Source organism: Octopus sinensis, linkage group LG23 (genome assembly GCF_006345805.1).
Source record: "Octopus sinensis linkage group LG23, ASM634580v1, whole genome shotgun sequence".
NCBI lineage: Eukaryota > Metazoa > Mollusca > Cephalopoda > Octopoda > Octopodidae > Octopus > Octopus sinensis.
In genome coordinates, this window is record NC_043019.1 from 9,995,427 (window position 1) to 10,014,880 (window position 19,454).

A 19,454-nucleotide genomic window follows, 5' to 3' on the forward strand; every position below is an offset into this window, starting at 1 on the left:
CTTTTTCCTTCTTTCTTCAATAAAACAACTTAACTTACTTTTTTCCTTTTAATATCTCATGAAAGGTTCTAAATCTTTTAGCTCCACTACTGGTGGCAATTCATCAAACTCCACCATCACTCCTGACGGGTCAATCCCTTCTCCGCACATGCTTTTAGTCTGTTGTAGGTGTCCTTGTCGACCACGATGGCCTTCACATTCTCGGAATACACATCCGTGGGCAACTTTACACTTATAATATGTTTAAACTTTAATACTTTCTTTTCAGTTTCTTTGCTTTTTGCGTATGTCACAAAATTCCATCGAAATTTTCCTTTTCTTATTTCTTTTCTCTTTTCCTTCTCCGCTCCCGGTACCTTCTTCTTTTCTTCCACCACTCTGGACAGTCTCTCCAGTTGCGTTTATTAATGTTCTCCCTGCACTCAAACAACCGGTTTCTTTACCAATGTCTCTTCCTTATGCAACTCCTCCTTGAACACTTTTCAAGTTCCTTTTCGCTTATTTTATCCACCATCATTTCTTCTTCCTGCCTTCTGGTTTCCTCCTTTTCCATCTCTTCTTTCTTCTTTTTCTGCTGCTCTGGCGGAGGGCTCTCACTCTCCCACTTCTCTTTCTTTTTTTAAACACCGTGAACCCCTCCTCCGTTGCTTTCTCCTTTATCTCGACCTGTACCACCTGGTCCGTGCTCTCTTCCCTCTCCGTCTGCTCTATCTGTTGTTCCCTCTGGGGACACCTCACCTTCATGTGGCCCTCTCCTCCACATGTATAACATATAGGCGGCCTGCCCTCTACCACAACTCTCAATCTTATGTCGTCGGGCAGCACTATCTCTTCGACAATTCTGTTTAGCTCTTCCACTATTGCTTGAACGGTTAACTCTATTCCATATCCCCAGTAGTTAACTCTTTGGGTTCTTGTGGCCTTCAGTATCTTGGCCTCCTCATTCCTGTCATACATTATGGCTGTCATCAGCCATGTTTCTTTCAGCTCTGGGGCACTTTGCCAACTCGCACCTGGCTACACGTTTGCCACGATACGATGGCAAAAGCACCCATTCTTCTAATCTTATTGCCTCCGTGGAGTGCTTAACTGCTTCCTCTTCTGATGCAAAAGCCCCTCCACAGTAGCGCACTTTCCCCCTCTTGTTATAAATGTGGTTTCTCTTTTTATTCTCTTTAGACATTCTTCAATAGCCTCTATTGTCGCTATTTCTATTTTTCTTCTTACTATCTTCATTCTCTTATGTATCACCGTTTTTCTCATTACGTTGGTTGTTAGTTCCACAGGCGGCATCAATTTCACTGCATTTCCGTCTCTTTCCAGCTTCTCGCATTCCTTCATTTTTTCGAGGTTCAACTTTTATTTCTCGCACCTCCAGCGTTTCCGCGTCTATCCCTTTTCCAGTTGCAGCCGCATAACTGTGGCCGCCTGCTGGCGTTTTCTCCATTTTTCCACAATGGATAAAAACAACAATTCAAAATAACACTAGCAACAATTTGAACAATAACAATCAATCAAACAAATATTTGACTTACGTCTAAAATGACCAAAAACCAACTCAAACCGCCTGTGACACAAACCGCCACCAAGACAACACCAACATCCTCGCAACGATTGGCCGGAGATGATTTTAAAAATGAGAAGATCTGAAATAAACTCAACGTCTCTCACAAAAACGTGAATACTAAAAATGAATCCGACCGCTCCCAAAAATTAAGTAAAAATACAGGAAAAATAATCCAGAATCCTTGTACGATACTGGATCGATCCCAAAATCTAATCAGTTCGTGCCAGTCACGAGGCCAAATATCCCTGAAAGTTTCATCCGAATCTATTCAGCGATTCTTGAGATATCTTGTCCACGGAAAAACCTATGCCTTCGCTAAAGCAGAGGTAATAATGATAATTAAAATAATGATTTCATTTATTTGCCACAAGGGCGAAGGATGAGGGTGACTATACAGAGATTGGCATAAAGTGTTGTGGTTTACATATAATAATGAAATGATAGAACAATAATTGTATGAATAAAGTATACACAGTATACATAGCATATAAAGGTAAAAATAAAAGGTGGGAGGATGATAGAGATGTTGCCCTCCTGATACAGGAATGCCTCTCGGTATAATCGAAGAACACCACTATCCGAGATCTCCTTGAAACCTTAGGAGCAAGTGCCCTCTCCCATTCCTTCTCTCCGACTCACAGGTCTACACTTAGAGTGGTACCATCCACTCTTGCCATTTTCACAACTGTCACCCACCTTTCAGTAAACTCACTCGAGGACAACACTTCCCTCTCCACTCTATTTTCCCGAACCTTTACACAGCCTACTCTAAGTGTAGCCATGTATTGTGTTTGTGGAGAGCCATTCTATTTTAGTACCTTATAATCTAACAGACTCACTGGTAAAATTTTCACTCATTTACTTATTTATTTTTCTAAAGTTTTCGTTGCGTCTTGCAAACTTTTCACTAGTTTTCAATATTTTTTAATCTATCAAAAGTTTGAAAAAGTTGAAGTGGTTGAAAGAAATTTAACATGATACCTTGTGCATTCACTTAAGGATTCTTTCATTGCAATAGCAAATATCTTGACACTAGATTAACTTACTCTTTCTATTTTTCATAAGCTAACAATTTTATAGTTAGCTTAGCATATTTCTGCATTGAATATATCAATGCTAATTTAAGTACTGCTTTCCTTCACTGATATCCTAAATATGAGCATTCGAAGCCCTTAAGGTATATATCTGTGTGTATGTTATTTTACTGTAATAGAGAAATAAGAAATCATTTTTTGATTTTTGCATGCTTTCACGAAGTTCTTAAAAAGTCTTGTGCCATGTGAATAGAAGCCAATCTGAAAAAAGCAAAGGAATGTCAAACAGAGAGTGCAAATGAACAAAGTATCACGTGCTAGTCAACATATCGTTATTTGCTTTTATCGTGAAATCCCAAAGTTTGTGCTCTAGCAGGAATTTTGTGTTGTTTATACACACATACAGACACACGTACACTGATAAACTGATAGATCACTCTCTCTCTCTCTCTCTCTTTCTCCTCTCTCTCTCTCTCCTCTCTCTCTCTCTCCATATATATATATATAATTGAGGGTGTTTAGAACAACTACACTACTAGAAATAAGAGCTGAAGTGTTTTGTTGCTGTTTCCAATGTACATAAATTGCACACATACACGCTGGCAGGGACCGTGAATGGCCGGAAAATGGTGATCATGATATTTTTTTTCCTTTTTGGTTTACCTTTGTGGTGAAACCCTGCTGACCGGCTGCCTCATTTAATTTTATACATGTATATATATATATATATATATATATATATTTTAAACAAAGATATAAAATCCTCTTAAAGGGATGTTGACATCTAAGATCCCTGGTTTTATCCAGTGTATCAGTGAAAAACCAAAGATGTTAGCTTCGTATTAATGGATAATGGTATATTACCATTTTTGTATGAGGAAAAAAAGAAAATGGAACAATTGATAAATAGACATTAATTTATTAGAATATATTCAGTTTCAAACAATATCAAACCCATTACACCTACAATTGTTACCTTGGCCAACCAATTCAATTGTGAGTGAATCCGGTAGGCGTCACTCAAACACAGACACACACACACACACACACACACACACACACACACACACACACACACACACAGATACACACACGCACGCACACACACATACACATTCACACACATACACTCACTCACTGACACACACGCGCACACACATACACGTCTGTGCGTGTATGTTTTGTGTCTCTTTGCTTTGACAGAACGTGATAAATGTGCGTTTACATACATAGATACATACATACATACATACATACATACATACTACATACATACATACATACCAACCATACACGTGCACAGTATGGGCAAAGTTAAGTTCGCTCGGCAATCACGAGGTCCCGGTTTCGATTCTCCTACGAGACATGTTCGACAATTATCGTTTTCTATAACTCGGCTCAACTCCCCATTGTCAAAGAAATTGGGTATTCGGAAACTACGTAGAAGCCCACCGGCTACAGTTTTCACGAAATGCAAAATTACAGCCTTGTCACTCTATGTTACACTGATTCCACCTGAGAATTACATTAAGGGTATGTTTATCTGCGGAGTACTCATCCGCTTACCTGCAAATTCAATGAAATTAGTGATGACGGAAGAAATAAACATTCATAATGTGAAATTCTGCCTGAGATTCATTTGTTATAAATTTCATATCAATTTATTGTACATGCATACATACATACAATACACACAGACAGACATATAGATAGACAGGCAGACAGGCAGACAGATAGACAGATAGGTAGACAGGCAGACAGACATATTCTTTCTATTAGAACCACAAGGGCTGAAAATTTATGTGAGGGAGCCAGTCGATTATATCGACCACCAGTGCCCAACTGGTACTTGTTTTATAGATACCGAAAGGACGAAGGGCAAAGTCGACCTCGGTGAAATTGGAAGTAAGAACATAAAGACTGATGGAACGCTGCTAAGCATTTTGTCCGACGCGCGAACGATTCTTCGTGCTCGCCGCTTTCAGACAAACATATATACACACGTTGGTACATAGGCACCTTTCTACCTACCTGCCAACCTACGTACATACATGCATACATGCATACGTACATACATACATAAATACGTACATACATACATACATACATACATACATACATACATACATACATACATACATACATACATTTGTACCAAACTAGACACATACCAACTTATTTACGCTATTACCAGCCTTACTAAATAACTACTTATTCTACCAATCATACCCTCAACATTAACCTCGTGTAAATATGCCTACCTACCAATGTACCTATCTACCAACCTAATATATACATGCATACATACATACACACACACGTGCATACATACATACATACATACATACATACATACATACATACATACATACATACATACATACATACATACATACATACATACATACATACATACATACATACATACATACATACATGCATACATGCATACATGCATACATACATACATACATACATAATATATTGTGCAGCGGTAAACGTGCGTCAGCAGATGGGAGTAAAAAAATGTTGATCTAAAAGATAATATTGAGCTAAAATGGATGGCCTCATTGGATAATTGGATACTTTCATCAAATTTAGAGTGATCAACGAAATCGCGAACTGCCAGCTACGACTACATGATAGATTTTCCAAACGCTATTGAAATTACCGCTACGAAACATTCACAAGCAAATAGATTGCCCTCAAGCACGAGCTATGAGCAGGAAGTAGACAAAACGATAAACCAACACAAAACGATAAACCACACGTTTGCCCGAACTGTCTATTGCAATATGAAAGGTCATACCAAGATGATTATAAATGCTCCTCTCCGTCGGGACCTGGAGTCATTCTGTTCCGTCTGGGGAATCTAGGATGACAAACGATAAACCAACACAAAGATAAACCACACGTTTTGCCCGAACTGTCTATTGCAATATGAAAGGTCATACCAAGATGATTATAAATGCTCCTCTCCGTCGGACCTGGAGTCATTCTGTCGGGGAATCTAGGATGGAAACAAACAACATCATAGCGGTTCTACAAAGTTATTAAATGAACTACAAAGTTATTACTATGTAAATGCCTCTCCCAAAATAACAAGCAGTGAAACCTTGACGATCATTACAAAACTACCGAATGGAAAACCCCTTGGGAGAGACCTGATAGTAGGATACAGATACAAAATGCTCACATTTTACATGGAAATTCTCGCGACACTGTTCACAAAACAAAACAAAAAAATAGAGGTTGAATTAGATATGCTAGATTTGTTGCCTGTTGTATGGACTGTTACCTGGAGAAATACGTTCAAACAATCTGTGCCCTGTTTGTACATAACATTCAAGCGCACAGTGGATTCACGAAGCCAAAAACTATCACTCCACTGCACGCTTGAATATTATGTACAAACAGGGCACAGATTGCTTGAACGTATTTCTCCAAGATCACTGCTAAAATAATAGTGATAACAGATGAACAGGTAGAAAGAAAGAAAGGTTTCTGGAGTTGTGCCAAACAACTCTCCATCAAAGTTTGTCTTTAAGGAAGCTAAGCAGCATTGCTGTAATCTTCAAACAATCTACACTATGTTAGGCAACAGTAAAGCGTTCGATTTTGTCCCTTATTCATGGATACAAGAATCATTACACCTTGCTAAGTTTGCAGCTGCTATAATGCAAGCCGTTGAAAGACAAACCACTACATGGACCGCACAGTTATCATTAAACGAAGCAACATCTACAGTCACAAACAGAACCAGGTTGTCTACGAGAATATTCCAGTGCGACGGTTTGTCTGTAATGTTGATTTACAGGCAGTGAACCACTTGTCAGCTGTGTTAACAAAATTCCAAGGGGATGCAGAAAAGAATAAAACTAATAACACCTACATGTTTTTTGTTAATGACCTAAAGCATGAACATAAGAGATACTTAGGACCTATTACAACAGCTAAATCTCTTCAGTCATTCTATGTCGTGTTAAGATAAGGTTCATTGGATAATTTTAAATTTAAAAAGTAAGATGACTACGGATTGAATGGGACAACTCACTCAAGACTGAGCCGAGGTTAAATAACAATAGTTCTAATCTATATAACACCGCAAATATGCAATTATACCAGAATTTTTTAGAAAAAGGTCACTTATGCATTTCAAAAAGATAAGGTTGATTTCATTGGTCTGTTCCTTTAAGGCCCTTCCTAGAGCTGAACAACAATAACAGTCTTAGTAACTTTAAGTTATACATCCACTGGACAATGCAAACATACTCCTCCAAAGTAAAAGCAATTTAACGATCACTTGTGTGTATAAAAATGAGTGTTTAAAAATTAGGGTTAATTTCAAAAGGCATTATGCAACACTTGCAAAAACTAGAGAACAATAACAACACGAACAAGAAAAATTGACAACCTATCTTGCCACAAATTTCTCTGCCGGAAATAACAAATTAAATCATTAATAACTATTGCGTCGTGTTAACAGACGTATAATTAAAATTTTCGTGTAGTCAAGCTAATACAAATGGAAGACAAAGAAACCTTTTGTCCTTGTAAGCAAGAAAACAGTTGACAATTCGGACATTTGTCGCAGATGTATTTGACGTCGTATATTCAACGAAGAAGCTTCTAAATGGTCACTCGAATCGCTAAAAGGAAACCCTGACACCCCTCAAAGCACACTCTAACTTCTTAAAATGTAGGAAATATAATTGGGAAAATAGTTCTGAATGAACTGTCTAAAAATAAGACAGAATCATCATAGCTGCAATACCTTTCATCGTAGGTGTATTAAATCAGGCTGGGATATCTCTGATAAGAGATCCCCTTCATCCAACAATGGAGCAACTAATCAAGAAGAGAGCTCTGACCAGAGAGTAAACGAGCCCTCACCAACCAACAAAGGAACCCTTCACTAGTCCACAAAGGATCCCTTTTATGCAACAATAGAATCACTAGCTAATTAAAAGAGCCCCACACAAACCAAAATGAGAACCCCTTACAAACAAACAAGAGAGTTCGTCACTAGTTAATAAAAGAAACCCTTCCATTCGACAAAGATGTCTCTCCACCTAACAATGCACCCTCTTCTGAAATGTGTTATTCGGAAAATCCACTTCATGATAACGCCTCATTAGGGAAGCTACGAAGATGTGGTCAGCAGGAAGAGACACAGCAGGCGCTCTGACAGCATTCATACTCCAGAAATTATCCAACAACTCCAGGAACAGAGGTGGTTGACGGAGATTTTCTACGACTTCACTAGCTCCAATTCGTGCGTGTGTGTATATGTATATCTCTTCTATTTTTTAATAGGAAGGAGCTAGTTTCCAATAAAGATACAAGGCTCCATCTTTGGGATGTAGTCAACACAGACGAATTCACATTTGGAACTTGAGAAGAAACATTCCCCACTGATGAACTTCCTAAGCATACAAACACACGGACATCACATATACCCAGAATATAATATGATAGAATGCAAAATTCACCGTCCAGCATAATATTTTTCCCCAAAGCCAAACCCACAGTAGATAATCACTCAAATGTTGCCATCCAAAATTAGTGTCCCTTGATTTATCGCTTTCCTTATGGGACTTTCTGTGAACTTTTGAGACATTTCACGAGACGTTTTCTATTTTCCTCCAAAATGGAGACGAACACCATTCTTCATATGATCAGCTTGAAAAATTGTTTAGATATTAAGATATTTGTCTTAACATGAAACCAATGCTAACCTTTATACACAAGTATATGTTATCAAATTCATTGTAACCGGGTTTATTCAACTAGACCAGCTAAAAGTATCCTCATGCGAAAATTAAAGCTTCAGTCAAAACTAAATTTTTACTAAATTTACCTTAAACGTTTCGTATTGACTTCCCCTCATTAGCAAATGTTCTGTTATTATTCTTAAATTAGCTTCAAAATAACCTTAAATAAGCATAAACACGCGCGCGCGTGTGTACATGTGAGAGTGTGTATGTATTAGCGTGTGTGTGTACGTTTGTACGTGCGTATGTGTGTGTGTGTTTGTGTGTGTTATGCGATAATATGTAGCTGGGATGACATACACATTAATCACCTCAGATGGACCTTTCTCATAGTTTCCTCTGATTTCATTTTTGAGTGGGATTGAAAGAGATAGCGAGTGCCTCCATGCTATCTGTGACAATTGAGAAAACACATTGGGAGCAGTTTGACCCAAATCCTTTGCCCTGCAGTCAGTAGTTACGTGCCTAAAGTTGCCTAAAGCATCATTCTTGCAAACTTCCTTCAGTAGCTCCATTATTCTCCAGTTCACCTGTTCAGCTGCTAGTTAGATGCATGCCAAGATAGATGAATATGTTTGACAAACTATAATATATTAGGTTGTCCGGAAAGTATGTGTCGATTTATACTAGCTTACCTTTCGACTTATTTTAGAACATGGCTGTGTCCCTAAAATAGGATTTGACTACACCTCCATTTAGAGCACAGGTTAAGCTATCTTTTCGTGGAAGAAGGTGTATGTTCCGATAACCTGTGTTAATTCTGTAACCCTTTAAAATGGAAGATAAGAAAGTTCATTTTCGGCACTTGATGCTTTTCTTTTTCCGTAAAGGGAAAAATGCCTCACAAGCAACCAAAGAAATATGCGCAGTTTACAATGATGTTTCTTTATCCGAAAGAACTGTACGGAAGTGGTTCGCAAGGTTCCGAGCTGGAGATTGTAGCCTTATTGATAAAGAGCGATCAGGCAGACCATCCATTACAGATGATGACCAAATCAAGTCATTAATTGAGAATAACCCACATTACACAACCCGAGAATTGGCAGAAAGCATCAACCTATCAAAATCCGTCGTTCATGAGCACCTGGTAAAACTTGGGTACACAAATCGCGACGATGTTTGGGTACCACATGAGTGGAGTGAGAAGAACCTTTTGGATCGCATTTCCATCTGTGATTCGCTTTATAAACGGAATGAAAACGCGCATTTTTTAAAGCAAATTGTGACAGGTGATGAGAAATGGATTATCTACCGAAATGTTCAGAGAAAGCGATCCTGGAGTAAGTGGCATGAGTCACCCTTAGCCACCCCAAAAGCGGGTCTTCACCCTAAAAAAGTCTTGCTTTGTGTCTGGTGGAACTGGAGAGGGATTTTGTACTATGAGCTTCTCCCAAGTAACCAGATAATTAATTCTGAGAAATACTGCACACAACTGGACGAGTTAAAAGCAGTAATTCAAGAGAGACCTCCAGAATTGGCCATCAGGAAGGGTGTTGTTTTCCAACATGATAATGCAAGACCGCACGTTTCTTTAGGAACCAGACAAAAATTGCTGCAGCTCGGCTGGGATGTGTTACCTCACCCGCCACATTCACCAGATATTGCTCCTTCGGATTTTCACTTATTCAGGTCTCTGCAGAATAGTCTTAATGGTAAAAATTTCAATTCCTTGGATGATGTAAAAAGATACCTTGATGAATTCTTTGCTATGAAACCACCTCAATTCTGGGAAGAGGGTATTTTCAAGTTAAAGGAAAGATGGAGACGCATTGTGCAACAGAATGGTTCATATTTGGTTGATTAAAAATATAATGGCAAGTATTTATTGACCATTTTCTTTCCTTTAAAAACCGGCACGAACTTTCCGGACAACCCAATAGTTCGTAAAGGAAAACCATCTAGCTCTACCGTCTTATTTTTAGCACACTCAAACATTACCTCTGGTATTTCAGAACTCGAAATCGCATCACTCCACTTTGTGCGCCGCGTATAACAGCAGACGAGTTAGGCATCAATCCCGTCGTTTCTAGTGTGTCGTTCCTTGTAAACAGCTCGACAAAAGTGCTTCTGAAAAGTTATATGCATCTGTTTGAAATCGGATATCATACATTGTGAAAAAGCATCTTGAATTCACCTGCTACGCTACACCTCCTCCACCCAATCCCATTCAACAACTTTAATAGTCTCATTTTTTAATGCAACGCAGCCTTCGTTTTTAGTGTCAAACCAAGTGAGCAAGTATTTTTCTTTGATGCTACCATTTTGATTGCAAAGTACCCATTAACAATTCATTCTTAACCAAATCGTTGATCCAATCCCAGTAGGTTTCCGGCACTTTAAGCTTTCAACTGCCTGATCCTGTCTATGACTGTAGAGGTAACAAACTTTTAGTCAGTCACTTGAAAATGTGGACAACTGGTGCTATTCCTAGGCACCATTCCAACAAAATCTCGAATACAAACTAAACTATCAACTGCGATTCGCTGAAATTCATGTTAGAGTATATGACTACTGAAGTCGGTATCACTCAGTTTGAAACATCTGGGCAGTTTTAAGAGGTGATTGTTTCGTTTCAAGTGCTAATCTAGTCTAAGCTTAGTGTGTGTGTATGATACCATTCCATTCACTTACTTATAAGCAGAAAGATCTCAAGGCGTCTTAAGAAATGGCAGTCCTTCATCCGTTATGGTATAAACGGCTTCAAGCATCATCTTTTCTCAAATCTATAACCATCGACCTGCCATTCGGGTCGTGATATATCATTCTTAAGGCGGCGAGCTGGCAGAAATGCTACCGGGCGAAATGATCAGCGTTATTTCGTCTATCTGTACGTTCTGAGTTCAAATTCTGTTGAGGTCGACTTTGCCTTTCATCCTTTCGGGATCGATAAATTAAGTACCAGTTGCGTACTGGGGTCGTTCTAATCGACTGGCCCCTCCCCAGAAATTTCTGGCCTTGTGCCTAGTGTAGAAAAGAATGTGAGCTCTAGAAATTTCCTAGAGAATACACCGACTCCAAATGACGCGGACGACCGAGAGAAGTGTACACATCGTAGTCTCTCAAAAGTACGAATAACTGCGTTCTGGAAATTCCAGTCTCACTGATATTTACCACTTATAAATCAATTGACCAGTGATCGTTGAGGAGGTCTCCCTGCTTCTAGACCCCATTACCTCATCCCGAATGTTTAAGCGTTTAATTTTCAATTCTTCCATTGTCACAGTCTTCGAGAAAAATGGGACCTGATTTTTCTTTTGAACTCCTAGAGTCATCCACAAAACACTGAAGAAAAACAAACTCTGCGTAATGCCCAGCTATCGCGACCAATGTCTAGCAAGAGTGTCATAAAAGTGCCACTAGAAATACTCTGATTGATGGCGGCCGTCTTAGCCGATATAGAGAAAGTTGCGATAATCTTGGGGATGAAGAAAATACCCACACAAAACTGGTCGAGGATAGGTATGGAACTAACAAATCAAGAAAACATTGATAACATAACTGACCTGATTGACCTCTCGGATGGCATCCACTTGTCCGTGACTATGCAGAGGAGAAAGCCAAGGTGTCACATATGTAGAGTGGTGACACACTAAAAGCTTCGGCCCCAACGAGTTGTGAAAAAACAGGATTGCTACTTTTATCAACTCCACAAACACAGCAACCACAGACCCAGCAGCAAACAAACAGCCTATAACATTAACAGTGACAACAGCAGCTACAGCATTCAAAGAGACTGCAGATACAACAGCAGTAGAAGTTCCAAACAATAACAGCATAAGTTGCAGGAACACCAGTGACACTAAAGCACGCAACTCTCATAAAAACTCCGGTACCAGCAATAGGAATGGTATCAACTATAAAAACTACCCGAGCACCAACATAACATGACAGGACATGCCGTTCCTATTTTGGCTCTCTCAGACATGTTGTGCAGTAAAGGTGTCCAGAAAGAAGAGTAGGAGGGTCTCCTTCTAAGTAGAAAAATGGAGAAAAATGTAAAAAATTAATTCAGAGAAAATCTGGCAGGTGAAAACTGAGTCCTACGGCAATACCAATACCAACTCCACTACTACATCACCAGAGACACCAGCATTACCACCAACACCGCAACAAACACAAACAGAACCCAATTTACACTCACACCAACAACCAGGATAGCATTTATAAGCATAACAAACGGAAAACATTTTCAACACACGGCTGGAGACACAAACAATAAAGAATTAATAGAATATATACATCAGCATTCAAACATTACGCACAATGCCGACATGACACCTCCACATGACATATCAACTTACATTCGAAATTCTAAATAAAAATCTCGTCGACAGTTTTACAACCAGAGCAAGTCTTTTTCTTTAACTCTCTCTCTCTCTCTACCCTTCTCTCCCTCTCTCTCTATATAAATATATTTTGATTTTCTCACTTCCTGTCTATCTACATTGGCTATTTTATGTCAGAGTTCTTACGGTCTATCATATATGTGGGGCTGGGCCGGAAGTACAGAGTCAGTGACGTCCCGTGGGCGGTCGAGAAAGAGAATCGAGGGAGATCGTGTGAGCGGAAGGATAACTAGCGGAGACCTTTTTGCCTTAGGGCTGTCGCTCGGGACGGACAGTTTTAACATAGTCTTCTGTTTATCTTTTATGTAAATAGGGTTCATCATGTGCCTTTGTATATACATACATACATACATACATACATATATATATTTCCTTCCGGTCTTTCAAAATGTGACCTCGTGTGTACCGTTGGCGATTTTTTTTTCCTCTGTCTTCCCTTCTCTGGATCTTTCCTTCTCCTATGTTTCCGACGAAGAGCTCCGCTCGAAACGTTAAACCCTCCTTCTTTCCTTCTTTCCTGAGCATCCAATAATACTATATTTGTTCCACGTCCTCGCGTTGTTGTGTTTTTTTGTGCTTTCTTGTTTGGATTAACTTTATATATATATATATATATATATATATATATGTGTGTGTGTGTGTGTGTGTGTGTGTGTGTGTGTGTGTGTCGCCATGATAGATCGTTAGCCACTACACACATTTTTTTTCTCTTCTTGTTTCTCTCCTTGTTTTTTTCTGTGTCCCTTTCTGTAGAAGAGCGTAGGCTCGAAACGTAAAAGACTTTTTCTATTCCTGAGCGTTATACTAATACATCTGTTTGTTTTGTACACCACCTGTCTTTGTCTTTTGTTTTTTTTTTTTCGTAAACTCTCCCCATATATATATATATATATATATATACACAAAATAATCTAAATCTACACATTTCACTCAGCTATCAGTGAACTGCATCTTACAGCAGGTAGCTAATGAAGTTCATTGCATGATTTCATATTCCTTTGTTATTTATTAATTTTCATTGATATACGAAGTGGTGTCAAAAGGTTCCGGACTAGTTATGTTTAAAAAAGAAAATAACTTATTTACATAAGTTCTATCATCTCCTATGAAATAGTCATCTCGCGCAGCAATACTCGGGAGTACTAAAAAGAAAACGGAATTTTGCAATATTATTTTATTCACTTGGTTTTACATCTTTGCACTTTGATCGCCTTCAAAGTATTCTCCATTTGAAGCAATGCATCGGTCCAGATGCGTTTTCCATTGTTCGAAGCAGTCCTGAAACTCTCGCGAAGTGATGCCTTTTAACGTCTCCGTCGTTTTTTTCTTCACCTCTTACACATCTGCAAATTCCGTAGCACCAGCTTTTGTCACCAGTGATGACTTTCGAAAAAAGGTCCGGATTAACTTCCAACTGTTCTTTCAGTTCACGACACGCATTCAGTCTTGACTGCTTTTGATCTTCCATGTGCAAGTGAGGAACAAATTTTGCTACGACTCCTTTCATTCACAATTTCACGCTCAAAATTCGTTGGCAGGAGCTCCAGACAGAACACACCAGTCATATCAACAAGTTCGTCTATTGTTCGGCAACGGTCCTCCAAGATCAGTTCTTTTCGTGATGTTTTCATTCGGGGGGGGGTCACCCTGGATGAAGTTGCTCTTCAAGAGACAAGTGACAATTCCTAAAGCGTGAAAATCACTCGTAAACTTGTGTTTTGCTCATCGTAGCGTCTTTGTAAGCTATTTGAAGCATGACAACTGTTTCGGTCGCCGTTTTCCCCAGTAGAAAAAAGAATTTCACGGAAGCATGCTGTTCCTTCGTTTCGGCCATCGAAAAAATCGACGAACAGGGGAGAAGCGATGCAAAACAAAGACGCACTACGTAGCTGAACGACCCCACAGGACGACGCCGGTCGGCAGACTAATGCCTGGGAGTCACATCAGATGGCTTCTAGCAGCGAAAACTGGAGCTACAACGGGTTTGTCCCACAGAGAACGTTGTCGGTTACTTTTGGGTACCTCCTCGGAAACCGACCCCCAGCGTGTCTGTTACTTTTGGAATCCGGCCAAGAACTCGTTTTCCATAAGCAAGTCGAAAACCTTCAGCGATTCGCCTTGGATCTCGACAATGATGTTAAAACCGCGATCTTTGAGCTGCATTTTCATCTTGGAGAAGAAATGGAAGTTCGCAGGTGCTAACTCCACTGGCGAATGGAGTGGAAGCAGAAATGATACCATGTTTTTGGAGAGAAATTCACGAATGAGGAGAGCCCGGTGAAAAATCCAATTCTTCGTGCTCCACAGATTCTGTCGCTTTCGACGAATGTTCTCCCTCAAATGCTTCAAAACATCGTAGTAGAACTCTCAGTTGGCGGTCTGGCCCCCTGGGGAAGAATTCTCGATATACAATACCACATTTGCGGGAGTGGCGCTCGTGGCAGGTCTTCCAGATCCGCTCATCATCTTCCAGGGGCGTTCTTCCGCTTTTGAAACTCCCGTGCCACTCGAAACATTGCTTATAACCCATTGCCTCGGCGCCATAAGCTTGTCAAAACATATTCTATGTCTCTGTAGCAGACTTCCCAAGTTTAACGCAAAATTTCACGTTGGTTCTTTGTTCCTGTCCACGACAAAATCGCAGACTACAGCATACGCGTGATCACAGAAACACAAATTTCACAACTTGCGAAGTAAACACAGCGACGAAGTCCATTGCTAGCTCTCACTGTGCTCGCAACCGTGTGTTGCCATTTGTAGGAGCGTTACCGAACTAGTACAGGAATGTTGGATACCACCTTATATATAAGCACACCCATATTTATAATCATGTAATCACATGCTTGTCTTCATTTTATTCCCATCATTCACTAGCATTTTAATTTAGCAGTTAAGATAACGAGGAACCAGGGATCTTGGTGACTGGTCTACCAGTCGCCAAAAATGAGCTAATAATGCATAGCTAGCGTCGTCGTTAAATGGGAGAAAAAACATAAAAATAAGATTGAAGCTAAAGGCCACAGAAGCAAAGAGAAAGTTAATCACTGAAGACACGGCAAATGGTAAATGACTGGAGATGATGGCAAAATTAGTTGCTTAAAGTACATATGAAAACATACTATTAATAAAGGTCATAAAGTAACAGCCAACCACTTGTTAATGACGTCATTAGTGGCATCTAATGTAAGTAATTATTACTTTTATACCAGAGATATAGTGTTTGCTTATTTCTTTATTTCTTGCTTTATTTTTTGTATGCAGTGAGAAAGAACATCATTCTTGTAATGAGGAAATTTGTGTTGTGACTCTTCATGTAAATGGACAAACTGAGGAAGTGTGTCTCTGTATAAGTGACGTGCTAGATATAGCAGTGAAATCACGCTTTATAGGAAAACATGGAAACTTGGATGAGTTGTTAACGCTTGAACATACAACGATTCAGTTGTAATGTACAGAGATTGTGTCAGAATTATTGACATTTGAGACACACCATACACACACACACACACACACACACACACACACACACTTACATATATGTGCATGAATGTATATATGTAAGTATGCATGTATGCATGTATGTATTCAGGAAAAAATGACGAAATTGAAATGAAGGTAGGATAGTAGAGTTTAGTATCATTTATGTTTGAGAAATTGACTGCTGTTAATGAGGAACGCAAAACAACGTGAGCTTCATAGTAAACTCGAAGTAGAAGAAATTTGGTAAGTAAGGTAGAAGGGGAGAAACAGAATGAGGAGGAGAGGGGCAAGAGTGAAGATGAATTAAAAGGAAAAACTGAAGTGAGAGGGAAATTGTAAGATAAGGAAGAGATCACTAACCTCAGAGGAGATGTTGGCGCAGAGATATTCCAAAAGCCAAATAAATTTAAGGAAAAAAAATCTCCTAAAGAGTTACAGCATTTATAGAAAAATTGTTCAAGTGGAAAGAAAAAGAACGGTTCATTTGTTATTATGTCTTTGTGAAGCGGTCTATGAACAAATTAGAGAACTTAATGAAGCATGAAGTCGGAGCAAGCACAGATAAAGAAACCGGCAATAACGATAGCTTAGGTTCCGTAAAGAATTGGAACAAAGAAACTAACTTTGTGCCTGAGGATGATGCCAAGAAAGTGTAAATGACGAAAATCTATATCAACCTCTCAAAGCAACCGTAGAAATTAAGAAAAAAACCCCAATCAAATTGAAGTTATCACTTCCACGAAGAACAGAATAAGAGAACCGTCTGGAAGAGACATATACAAACAGAAGAGACATATACAGACAGAAAACTAAAATTTAAAAACAAGGAAAAAAAACTAATGTCAAAAACAAGGGCATTGGAAAACAAAACGTTGAACACAAACCCTGTGTAGGCTCCACATAAAGGGTTTCTGTTGGCGTGAAGAGGTGGAGACAAACTGGCACTTTGCCCAGCCCAGATTATTAGAGCTGTATTGAACGTAGAAAATACTTGCCACTAAACTAACAGGACAGAGAAACATATCCGAAGAAGCTAATAATCCACAAGACACCAGCAGTAAAGCAGAGGAATCACCTGAAGAAAACACACCATCTACGCCCAATGAATTTCTTTCAGATCTCTCTAAAATGCTGTTCATGAAACAATACTCTAACCGAGAAGTAACAACAACATTTTGAACTTCTGTTTCACAAAAAACATGGAACCTATCCACAAGAAAAAGGTGACACCATAACGTAATAGAAGTTACACTGTATGGCCTCAAGCAAATCAAATGTATACAATATGTAGCAAGCATTCGAACTTTATCCAGTCTGAATTTCTACACAACTGATTGGAAATTGCTTCAAAAAGAGATCCTAAAGCGAAATCAAGCCGAAAGTTTCTCTACATCATGTCTAATATGCATTAAATTTGCAGTAGGGAGAAAAGTCGATGCACAAAAGCATTTCTAGATACTAGTAAGTCCTAATGAACTGATAAATAAAGCTCTTATATCGCTTAAAAAACTGAAGGGCAGCGAGGTGAACCATTTGAAAAAGAGGTTTCCAAAGATCGAAAACAAATTTAGACTTTCCAACAAAAACGAAGAGAAAGTAAGAAAAACCAAGGCGATTGAGAATTTAAAAATGATCCGAAGGTTTTCTACAAATTGGGAAGAGAATCCGTCTTGGTGGGTTAAACAATGGGGATGTAAAATGGGGCAACGGAAACAGGCCAACGACTGAAGACTCCCAAAAGAATAAGTGAACTACTAAATAAACAATTCCAAAGTGATTCCTTTTCACTACTCTGAAATATATAAATACAAAAGATTGCTGAGTTCCTCAACAGCACATCTCTACTCAAAGAAGAAGCAATCGTCGATTATTTCGACATAACAGAAGAGAATGCAATATCGGCAATTGACGAACCCGACAACAAATGCCGATAGTTTTCCAGTAATTCTTTGAAAGAAATGCAAGGCCTCGCCACAACAAATATTTTTTCAGGGCTTATTTGCAAGTGGTAAATTTCCTAAAAAGTTTAAAGATATAATATGCTCTGTTCATAAGGATAAAATAGAGAAGAAACTAAAACTTACAAGCCATCTCTCTGACATTACAAATTCATAGAACGCACTGTCAGATAGAAGTTGATTATGTTCCTATAAGGAAATGGCTAGCTGACATGCAGCTTGTCTTGTTTTGGAGTTTAGCCTAAAGCAATGACAATATAATAAATTAAAAGTCACTAGAAATCTAGGTTAGTTGCTATATATTTTACAAGAAAATTGTTATTAAGCTTTCATTATTAGATGTCAGAAAAGCGGCAAGTTGACAGAATCGTTATTACGCCGGACAAAATGCTTAGCAGCATTTCATCCGTCTTTGCGTTCTGAATTCAAATTCCGCCTTTCGGGGTCTATAAATTAAGTATCAATGAAACTCTTGGGCCGATGTAATCGACTAGTCCCCTCTCTAGTCCCCAAATTTCAGGCTTTGTGCCTGTAGTAGAAAGGGTTATTATTATTATTATTATTATTATTATTATTATTATTATTATTATTATTATTATTATGTTTAGCTTTTGCTTCGTATTTGAACAAGTTGACTCCAAGTCTCTCTCAGAAACCTCAAGAGACAAGCTAAAAGTTCAAGTTGATCCTATGACTAGGGTGCCGTATATTTGGCTTTTCACAGAGTATTGTTTTAGAGAGTGCCTGTCAAAGCATAAGAAAATTAGAAGTTTGTTTAAAAATTATTTTGGTCATAAGATGACCAAAACCTTGAGATGACAGTAAAAGGTGCTTGCTATTTTGTACATTTAAAAGTACTTTTGACAATTTTTACAGATTAAAATATTTTTGAAATTACATAGACAATATTTTTCGTGGATTATGAGCAGTTCCCATGAGCACTATTTTTTAAAATTTCTTCCACTTTTGGATTTCCTGGTATCTGAGATAGGTAGTAATCAGCCCCCTTTGCTATCATTCAAGTATTGCTTTAGTCTTGCCAATTTCTATTTCAAAGTCTTTATATTTTGCTCAGTTTTTGGTAGGCCTTGACAGATACATTTATTTTGATTAGGACAGTCATATAGATCAGAAGGCATAATTTTTATAACGTCTGGCTTATTTGCATCTATCTTTGAACAGTAAAGTTCCAAGAGAGTAAGATGTGATAATTTTCAAGCACTGATGGTGGTTTGCGTTATCACCAGTTTTAATCATGGGGTAGGTCCCAGTCTTCGCAAATTACCCAGTGAATA

The 19,454-nt window shown here is 38.7% G+C and overlaps 2 long non-coding RNA genes across 2 annotated transcripts; one reads left to right on the forward strand and one right to left on the reverse strand.

Moving 5' to 3' along the window:
* The first annotated feature begins 206 nt into the window (after nt 1-206).
* Nucleotides 207-14,097, forward strand: LOC118767602. The gene is made up of 3 exons (XR_005003522.1): nt 207-216; nt 1,946-1,952; nt 13,862-14,097. It is a non-coding gene; the product is annotated as an uncharacterized LOC118767602 (long non-coding RNA).
* Nucleotides 14,098-17,374: 3,277 nt separating this feature from the next.
* On the reverse strand, nt 17,375-19,180 carry LOC118767587. Its single transcript, XR_005003506.1, has 3 exons — nt 19,124-19,180; nt 18,286-18,292; nt 17,375-17,384 (listed from the first exon to the last, which is right to left on the reverse strand). It is a non-coding gene; the product is annotated as an uncharacterized LOC118767587 (long non-coding RNA).
* Nucleotides 19,181-19,454: the final 274 nt, after the last annotated feature.